Source organism: Corvus kubaryi, unplaced genomic scaffold, assembly GCF_017639235.1.
Source record: "Corvus kubaryi isolate FWS band 111438036 unplaced genomic scaffold, C.kubaryi_AGA036_p1.0 37201, whole genome shotgun sequence".
Lineage (NCBI taxonomy): Eukaryota > Metazoa > Chordata > Aves > Passeriformes > Corvidae > Corvus > Corvus kubaryi.
In genome coordinates, this window is record NW_024581058.1 from 976,636 (window position 1) to 986,757 (window position 10,122).

The 10,122-nt window shown below is 44.2% G+C and overlaps 1 protein-coding gene across 4 annotated transcripts in view; it reads right to left on the reverse strand.

The window, feature by feature from the left end:
- The window catches only part of ANO1 (anoctamin 1), a 66,629-nt gene that overhangs the window by 42,781 nt on the left and 13,726 nt on the right, over nt 1–10,122 (reverse strand). The gene's annotated exons all lie outside the window — the stretch shown is intronic.

Consider the following 10,122-nt stretch of genomic DNA (forward strand, 5'->3'; position numbering starts at 1 on the left):
GGCAGTGCAGGATTTGAAAAATACAAAAGTTAAAACCTAAGGCATCAATTTTAGAAAGAGCTGAGATCTGGGAGGGTGCCAGGTCCCAGGCAGCCAGCTCTCCCCGTGCCAGGGGATGCAGAAACGCGTGCTGCAGGAACAGAAGATACTCCTGCGGAGGATTCCCAGAGGTCCCATCCTGAGTGGCAGAATTCTTGGAGCAGAAAGCTGATCCATCAGCAGAGACAGCTTCCCTCGGGGGCCAGCAAGAGGAAGGATTGGGCCAGAGCCTTGGTAAGGCTTCTTGAGAACCCCCAGATGAAAAGCACTCTTGGAATGGTTGAGGATAGACATCCTCTCCAGTTTGGCCCTCGGCAGGGCAGCTGAGAACGACAGCAGGGCTGAGCCCTGGCTCACCAAATCTCCTCCTTAAGGAGCTTTTGACCATATTTATTATCTCATACATCTTCATATCAAAGGAGCAGTCAAGACCCAGTCTAAGTGTAAACAGCTGCCTTGTAGTTTTGTAACAGGGGACAGGCTTACTTATAAACCTGGATTATCCAAAGGTACACTGGTCAATCCACATTTCTTGCCCAAATACAAAGGAGAGGAAATTGCCATGAAATTGCTGTCACCTGTACAATGGAAAGAAGCAGAGCGTGGAGGGCTCTGTGGTTGCTGCAGGTGCTCAAAGGCAGCTGGGCCAAAATCTCTATCCAAATATCTAAGATTCATTCCTCACTTGTTCCTGTTTGTTCTGCAGCAGCACTTTTCCAAAAGGAGCTCAGGGTCCGTCCCAAAGGAGTGGACCTTAAAGAGGCAGATTTCTGCATCAACACTGCTCCCCCCAAAAAACAAACAGCAAACCCAAGGAGCTCATATCACAAGAACCTAAGACAGACCTATTTTGAAAGATCCTTGTGCTCAAGCTGTGTATAAACAAGGACATGTTGGCAAACTCAGAGATGTCCTACAGAAAAAATATAAAAGAAAGAAAAAAAAGACTTTTTTTAAATTACGATGATCATGTAAAACACTAATGAAAACAGAAATAATAAAGGGCAACTCTAGTCCAGTATTTTATTTCAAAGAGTGTGAGATAGGATTCTCCCTTTTGCCATCTTTCTGTTCATTATTCTTTGAGAAATCATCCCCAGAAAGAGCATCACCAGAGGGACATCGTTCCTCCCACGACAAACCCTCAACACTCTCTCTTTAGTACTAGAAATGGATCCTCCTCCACTGAGGAAACACCTCTGAGCACCACAAATGTATGGCCCAAAGAAGCAAAACTAGAAATTATGGATTTTCAAATAGCATGTCTTTTCTGTAGCCAAATCTTCTTTAAACTCCCAAACTGCAGCTGTTCCACCATGAAAGAGCCCAAAATTCATCACAGGCACGTGGTCAGTGATGGGCTGCCCAGAGATATTCTGGGTAAGAAAGGAAACAGCAGCTCCTGCCAAGAGCAAGCATTTGATATCAACGCAGAGAGAAAGAGAGAAAACATTATTTGTTTTCATATTTCCTGAGAAAGACATTGAGGATGTAACCTTGTTATTTATACAGGGTCAAGGTTTCATCCTAGAATTTAGGAAAGGAATTTATTTTCCCCTAAAGTGTGATTAAGTTTATAAGCCCAAGACAAGTTTTGATTGTGGGTTTTTTCTGTTTTGGTTAACAGAATAATATTTCACTTTCTGTCTTCTCTTTTTTTGAAAAAGGAAAATATGCTGTTCATTTATCTGGTAAATGTTTATCCATTCTGTGTTAAAAACCCCTAAACAATAGAATAAAATGGAATTAAACTTTAATATATTGCTTATCTTCAAGCACTGAAACACTGAGAAAAACAGTACTCTGCATGACAAAAAAGCCCTTTCTCTTACCAGAATGTTTAGAGAAGTAATTTTTTTCAGATACACTAAAGGACAGTATCTGTTATTCCATAAACCTTTTCAAAATATATTGTAAATGGCTATTTGCAAACTTGATTGGTTTTTAATAGCACATACTCTATGCTGGTGGGTTTGTTAAACCAGTTTACGAAACACAGTTTCATCAGCTAGGTTTCTAGTCTCATGAACAGTCTCTACCAGTTTTAATTTTGGGGTTTTTTTTTAATATTCAAGCTCTTTGGAAATTATCTTGATGTGGTTGCTTTTAAACCTGCAACAAAAGTATTGCTGATGGAGAGAAAGTTCCAACTGCAGTAATGATGTCAATATTGGTATTTTTAAGGAAGAGAGGGCAACTAGCTAAATAAAAACAGAGGTATTGCAATTCTGAGTGATTTCAGTTCTGAAATAACTTGCCAGCAACATCCTTGGACCCTTTGCTTTATTAGCCTTTTGGATATCTGGGGCCTGTAGCAGTTGCTGGTTTCTATTATGACATTGCACGCTGCATTTTTTGTGTTTGAGGGACAGACAGTATTTAAAATATTTGAACTGGTTGCAGAGGGTGAAAAAAAATGTCTGAGGGTGTAAATTTTTGTTTTCACGCTGTCAGACTCCAGCCCAGTTCAGGATTGAGGCACTCTTCCATGAGGGTAAGGATGGACAGAGAGGTGGGCACCTCACCACAGCATCCCCCCGAGCCAACACACACTTGTGACGTTTCTGTATCTACTTGTTTTCTTTACTTGATTTTAACACAATTTTTTGTTTGGGTGAAACTAACCCTTCTTTCCTGAAAAATCTCATCTCTTAACTATATTCCTTCAGGAAGTATTTGTAACTCAGATCAACAGTTTGAGTTCTTTATGCCTTTTCTCCCTGCTGGCTGGTTTTTGCCTGTCCTTGGGACCAAAGACAGGCAGGACAGCGAATGCCACCACGGCACAGCTCCAGGCAGTCCAACAAGAGCCTTCAGGGAAACTTCAGAACACAAAGCCAAGTCTTCTTGATTAACATCCCACCGTGGTACAGCACAAAATCGTGTTGTGTGAAAGGCTGGATGCTCCAATGGTACTGAAAACTGGAGCAAGTGTAAATGTAGGTATGACCTGACTCCACCCAAAGCTTTTGGAGTGCCAGTTCTTACAGGAGAAAATACCTACAGACCCACGTTGTCACTCCTGAACATGATGTTCCAGTGGGGGAAAAACCCATCATCACACCTACTCCAGCCCGTGTACCAATTCCCACAGCGCCCATTGGGATCTTCCCAGGCTAGAAAACACCAAGTGCTTGCTCTGCTAATCTTTACACTTGCTAATCAGCCATCAGGCTCTCAGAAAGGACTCAGCCTACGACCTTTTAAACAAGGTTTAAGAAGCCAGGCAGCAAAAATGAGCCATTTGCAGAAAAATCTGTGTCTGAAATGCTGCTTTGCATGGTAAAACGATGACTTGCTGGTTTGACAGAAAGGCACACTTCTTGCTGATCGTGAGTCTTTTGAGCACTTATATCCTGTTTGGCTTCTCTCCTTTATGCCTATTTATTTGGGAAATTTATGGTGCGATTCCCAGGGCTTCGGATGCTGTATCCCTTACCCACGTCAATAAACAATCTGGAGTGCTGTTTAAATTTGGAAACACTTTGTAGCTGCACAACCAAAGGCACTGGTTGTGCTGCTGCTGCTGTGCCTGAGGGGAAAAAAGAGGGGGGGCAAAAAAGGAATCTTTTGGTGAAGACAGCCACTTCTCTTTCATTAATCCACCAGCACCACTGGGGCACGGCACACAGCTGGAAGATTTACAAATTGCAAAATGCCGATGCACTTAGGCAGGTAAGAATTCCCACCTGCAATGACCTGTAAGAACTCTGCCCTTCTGAGTGAAGCCTCGTTGCCTCAGCCCCAGGGGCCAAAGCAGCCACGCTGGTGGCAACCCCAAGGGGCACAATCCTCATGGGGCAATGGCTGGCAGCTCCAGCTGGGATGCCAAGATCCTGTGCTCCTGAAATACATCAATATCCCTGCCACTGACACGGGGCCCATTCCACCCTTGAGCTGGACACTCTTCTGGTTTGGGTAAGGATAAATTGCACCATTTCTGGACAGTTCTGCCCTCTCCTTGATTTGTAGATGCCAAAACCGAGTCTGTTTCTGCTCACATCCCAGTGTCTTGGTTTTGGGAGACGCTTTCTGTTGAGAACTTCCAGTCAGCACTGGAAGTAGCAGAGGAGCTCTCAGAGCAGAGCTGCAGAAAACTGCCAGACCAACTGGAAGCCAACACCTTCAGGTCAAACTGCACACCCACTGCCTGTCCACCCTGTGCCCAAACACAGCAGACTCCTCCATTCCAAGGAACACCCACAGAAATATCTTTCTCCTGACTGTAGATCCTCAACAAGCCCATCAGAGCTCCCAGCACGGTGTAACATGTTCTGCTCCAACACAGGCTGCTCCTAAGCTTCTCCAGAGCTGTCACCTGCCAGCTCTGTCTGGCATTGCAGGTGCCTCAGGATTCCTTCTTTCTGTGTCTGCGCAACTGTCCCTCTGTGGGAAGCAGCTCAGAAAAAGGAAAATTACAATTTAGGGTATGTCCGCTGAAGATGGACAAGCAACAGCAGCTTTTTCTCTGGGATATTGCCTGCAGCACTCATCACCCACTTTGTCAGACACAGGAACTCAAATTTAAGCAGATGCAAAATGACAGAGGGGGTTGTGGCAGTGATGGAGGGAGGAGCTTGCCTTTCTAGAGTACAATAAAAGAACTAAAAATCTACCCCCTCATTACCAGCTTTCCTCATCCTACACTGGGTGGTCAAGAAGCCAAAGGGCAATGAAGAACAACTAAAGTGCACAAGTGATTAATTAACATTTAGAACGCTCAAAGGCAGTCATTAGAGATGAGGCTCCAAAGCAGAGGTTCATGCCAGGGCAATGGAGGCCCAAAAAAAGAAAAAAAAATTTAAATAAATAAATATATAAATAAAGTAAAACAAAACTATTTTTGTAATGGTACTTGAGCAATTTATGAATGGGATTCTGTGATGTGGTTGCCCGAAATAGCAAAGATTTGGACATGGTGACCCCAGGAGTTCCTGAGAGCAGCTGGCACAGAGGCCACGCGTGCACAGAGGGTTTCCCACTGTTCCCTCTCCTCTCCTGTCAGGATGGGCTTTTCCCTCTGAGTTACAAACAAAACTCAGCATCAGCACAAGGCACCTCACACTAGGACAAGGATGATAAATATTGCCCCACAAACAACAACTCTACCCAGAAACCCAAAGGGAACTTTGCAAACCCCACTGGCCAAATGCGTCTCTTCCACTGCTTTCTTCCAAGACCTATTTCCCTGGATTTCTTTTCATTTTTGTTGCTTTAGGCTGCATGCTACACATTTTTCTTGTGAAAAGATGCTTGAAACAGGATAAAGTACTCCAGGTCAGGCTTTTCCAGCCCCAAGCAGCATTACTGCATGTTCCCTACACAGAGATATTGTGGATTTATGTTTAGTTTATGAGTCCTAGACCCTTCTCTGAGGAACTGCCATTTAACTGGCTAATTATCCCTGCCCAGATGGAGGATTCTGCCCTTGTCTGGTTCTCATCTCCAGTCCTGGGAGCACATCCTTTTCCAGGAAGATAAGCCACAACGAGTCTGCTTTAACAATGCAAGATTTAAGGCTGCTGGTGCCAGATCCAAACCTCCACGGGCACAGACACAAAAAGCTGAAGGGGGAGTGCACCAACTTCACTGGTTTGAGTTTCAGGAAATTTTTGGTGGGGCAATCTGTCATCAGCAGGCTTTATTTTAGATCTATTATCAACTGTCCTGCCATGTCCAGCCTGAAGTTGGCATAGAGGAACAGAGCTGCCATTAACCCATGTGGGTGCTTTTCTGGAGGAATCTGATAAAAATACAAGCCATGTGTGACCATACTCAAAGAAAATGAAACCAGTATTTTTGAGTGGCCTGATACTGCACAGATCCAACACCTAAAATTGTGAAATTGGGACAAAAGTTTGGTTTTTACACAGTAAAACTTAAGAGGAGGGAAACGGGAGGAGATTCTTCTCTGTAAACATAGGAGCACATCTGATGTGGAGATCAAAAGGAGAACTTAGAGTAATTATACCGAGAAACAATCAGTGCTCCAGAACAGATAATAATGAGAAATGAACACTGCAGGAAACTTTGATGTACTTCTTAGATAACTGTGGTACTTTCAAACTGGATGCAGTTCAAACATTTAAAACATGTCAGTCTGAGATCTACATTTCAGATTGAGAACGTGTTGATGCACAAGTAGATTTTAAAATAAACACACGGTGGAGCAGAACACAAAGATGGATTAAAATTGAAAAAAAAAACCCCAACCCTCTGCTCTTCAGTTGAATCTCCCCTGTTGAAAAGGCTTTAAAACCACTTCTCCTTCACACAAGCTAAGCCCAAATGCCCAATTTTACTGAAATCATTGTTAATAATTTGGTTTGCAGCCTGGACTGGCCGAGGTGCCTGTTGACTCAGTGCAATTTGAGTCACAGGCACAGCCCAGATCACACTGCCAGCTCCTGCTCCCACCAGCAAGCACAGCACCAAGGGCAAAACATGTCAGTCCTGCTGGAGGAGAACACAAACCTGTGGATATTTCAGCAGGCCATTTGTCTTGCTGATGCTGATGAAGATTTCTCAGGATGGGTAGGTCTGGTTCATTACTGACTAAACTGTGGGACCAAGCTGAAAAGGTGTTCCCAAAAGCATCAGTGTTCCAGCAGTGACAGGATGAGGAATAACACAAAGCAAAAGGACAGAAATTTGGAGACTTTCAAGCTTCTTTAAACATACTTTCTTATACTCCTGTTTAGCAGTAAAATATTTTCCTGTAACACCCTTCACCAGAAAGTCGCCCAACATAGAACAAAGAACTAAAAAGACAACTAAAGACACAACTAAAAAGACAGCTAAAGTTTTTCTAGGACTGCAGCTGAATGAAATACGTGAAGACCAAAGCCACCACAGGGAGGGAAAGAACCATTCCAACAGCACCATCAATCCCTCCATTTACCCAAGAAATAATGTCCATGTGAAACACTTCATTTTCACCCTCTGCAGCCAAGCCATGGAAAGTGGATTTTCTCAGTATCATGATGTGACTTTTGATGGGCATCACAAAAACATAAGACAATCTTCAAAACACCATGAAAATTCAAAAATGCTATTAACAACAAAAAGGGGTTTCTCCCCTACACATTTTCTATTTACATCTCCTGTGTTCTTAAGTTCAAAATTCCTATGAGAGCCCCATCTGGGGGCATAGAGAGCACAACTGGAACAGGTCCATGAGCTCCACAGAAAAATTAACATAAAGATAAATTTTTAAAGCACCCTCAATATATAAAATACAAGACAGCACGTGCTGCGAGGATTACCCTTCAGGAGCAATATGTGCCAGCACCTGTTGGACTGTTTATGAAATTGGCCATTAAATTTAAACACTTTGGAGGATGGAGAGGAGCCTGTGGCTCGCCCATCACTGAGTGGTTTTAATTACTTTGCTGAAGGGAGGATCAGAGAGTGTGTGACAGCTCCAGGGATGAGCAGAGCACATGGGAACAGCTTTGGACGAGGCTGCTCGTTTGCCCTGAGTTATATCCACACTCCAGGAACTGCAGCTTTTCAAATTTAAGCAAATTAACCTGGCCAACCTTAAGGACATCTGACCCGAGGGCATGGAGTAGGGCATCAAAGGGGAGACAGGGTGCTCTCAGTTGCAAGCATGCACAGGCTTGCTGCCACCAGAATGTCCTGACAAGTGTCCATCGTGTTATTTTCAAAACAGCTGCTGCCCACTGGAGCTGTTGGAGTGTTTAATTACATGGATTAAGCACTGGGAGCCCAGTGCTTCTCCAGCTCCCGCGCTGGGCCACCAGTAGGGCCACCACACCGGGCACCTCTCGTCCCAGGTGACAGGACACTGAACATGGCTGTCACCTGCAGGGTGGCTCCTTCCTGGTGCCCACACTATTTATTTCCTGCTGGAGTCCATCCCCTGGCCTTGGAGATGTTTTAGTGCTTCTGGAGCCAACCAAACACGTGGCACATGAAATCCGAACACGCACCACCACAAACACTGGTTTAACGTGTCCTTTCCTTAAGAGGCAAAGGAAACAGCTCTCATTTTATTTTCAGGGTGCAACAGCATCTGGCACCGAGGAAAACAGAGGTGGAAATATTTTTCTAAAGCCCTTTCCAAAAACATTTGCCATCTGCATGCTGGATGACGGACCGTGTCCACACGCTGTGTGATTCTGGGAGCAGATTTCAGGGATTTCACATTTCTGCAGCAGTCGGGAGTCAAATATTTTCCAGCCTGTATTTCTTTCAATCAGTTACCTGCCTACTGGTTACAGAAGAATTAGAAATCCTACTGTTCATAACTCTTAAGGTCCAAATTCATTATTTGAACACAAAAATCTGCTGAGGCAACATGCACCTTCTCCTCTATCCTATAAAAGGGCTCCTGGAGCCCATGCAGCGAACTCCCAGGCAGCAAGCCCTGTTCACATGGAAATGTTAAAGAAAAGAAAAGAAACAATATCAGAGTGCCCCCTATGTTTATAATTATAGCTTTAATAACATTCCACCTCCTTTCTAATTTTTCTTCCAGGTCCCATTTTTGGCCTGTTCTCAGTGACAGCCTCTCACAAGCATTTCCAAACTACAACACATACTTCGGTGAACTATCAGTTTCACTTACTCCACACTGATTTTTACTTGATGACAGCATTTATTTTTCCTGGCGGGGCTACACGTTATTCCCTCATGAAGAATAAAGCACTTGGAAGGATAAGTGCTCTCAGAAAGGTTTAGCAGGTTTTAGACATCCAGGTACACACCCATCTGTTCACTTGTATCTGGACTTCTTGATGGGTTAAAGTTTTACCCGGGTAGAGGAAGGAATGACAGGATTGAAGTTTTAAGCTTGTAAATTAGGGTGGAATGAAATAGCACTACCAAGTCCAGGGAAAGGTGAAAGCTGCCTGCAGCAGACTCAATCAATAAATGATTGATCAAGTGTTTAAGCAAGAAAACGCTGAGGATGGGGCAAGATCTCCTAATGAGCTAAAGGTGGTATTGCTGTAAGGTCCCCGCTTCTAAAACCACACACAGAGCACTTTGTTGATGATCAGAAATGCTGCAGCTATGACCCTCATGGGCCAAGTTCATCATTTTACTGGATAAATTCAGTGAGGTAAGATGGGTCTTTTCCCCTTTTCTAAACAGAGTTCCTTGAGCCTATCTCACACCATTAAAATAGAGAAAATGCAAAGTGAAACCCTTGTTCACACAAATTTTGGCAAACCCTCACTACAAGACACCAGCTGGAGCAGAGCGTGCGGGATTCAGAACAGACTCGGACTCACGTTTTACAAAAACAGCCTCTCAAACCACACCTTACCAACCAGTGTGGAACCCAGAAGTTATGAAAGCGAAAGAAAACTCTTCAGGGGTAGGTTATCCTCCCTCTGTTTGGGCTCAGACTCCTTGCCCCCTCCTCAGAGAGGCAGCCTGGAGATCCAGCCTGTAGGAATGAGCCAGCTTCCCACGGCGAATTTCTGTGCCCTCCAAACTGGGTGAGTAAATATTCCCTAAACAAAAATTATCTCTCGATCGTGCCACAGACGTAAAACAAATCAGGCTGTGGAAGACGAGAAGATGGAAAAGGCGATCACCCAGATTTACCTGCTTTCAACAGCTTTAAAAAAAGATCCTTTTCCCCTCCAGGTGCAGCCTCTCTGGACCGCCCTGGTGCTCCCACATGGGTCCCAAGAGGACTCTTACACGTGGCAGAGAGATGGGAGTGGGGGGCACATCTCCTACATCCGAGGAACTGGCACTCCAGCAGCATCCAGCTGCTCTCTGCATCTGTTGTTCCCTTCCCAAATACAACCAGCTACTTAACCTATATCCCCTGACTTAAAAAATAGCTGGGGCACTATTGGGTTTTTTATGAAAAAGGGGAAATATCAAAAAAAAAAGAGAAAAAGAGAGGGAGAGAGGGAGAGAGGGAGAGAGGGAAAGAGGGAAGGAGGGAAGGAGAGAAGGAGAGGAGAAAGAGAGAAAGAGAGAAGGAGAGAAGGAGAGGAGAAAGAGAGAAGGAGAGAAGGAGAGGAGAAAGAGAGAAAGAGAGAAGGAGAGGAGAAAGAGAGAAAGAGAGAAGGAGAGGAGAAAGAGAGAAAGAGAGAA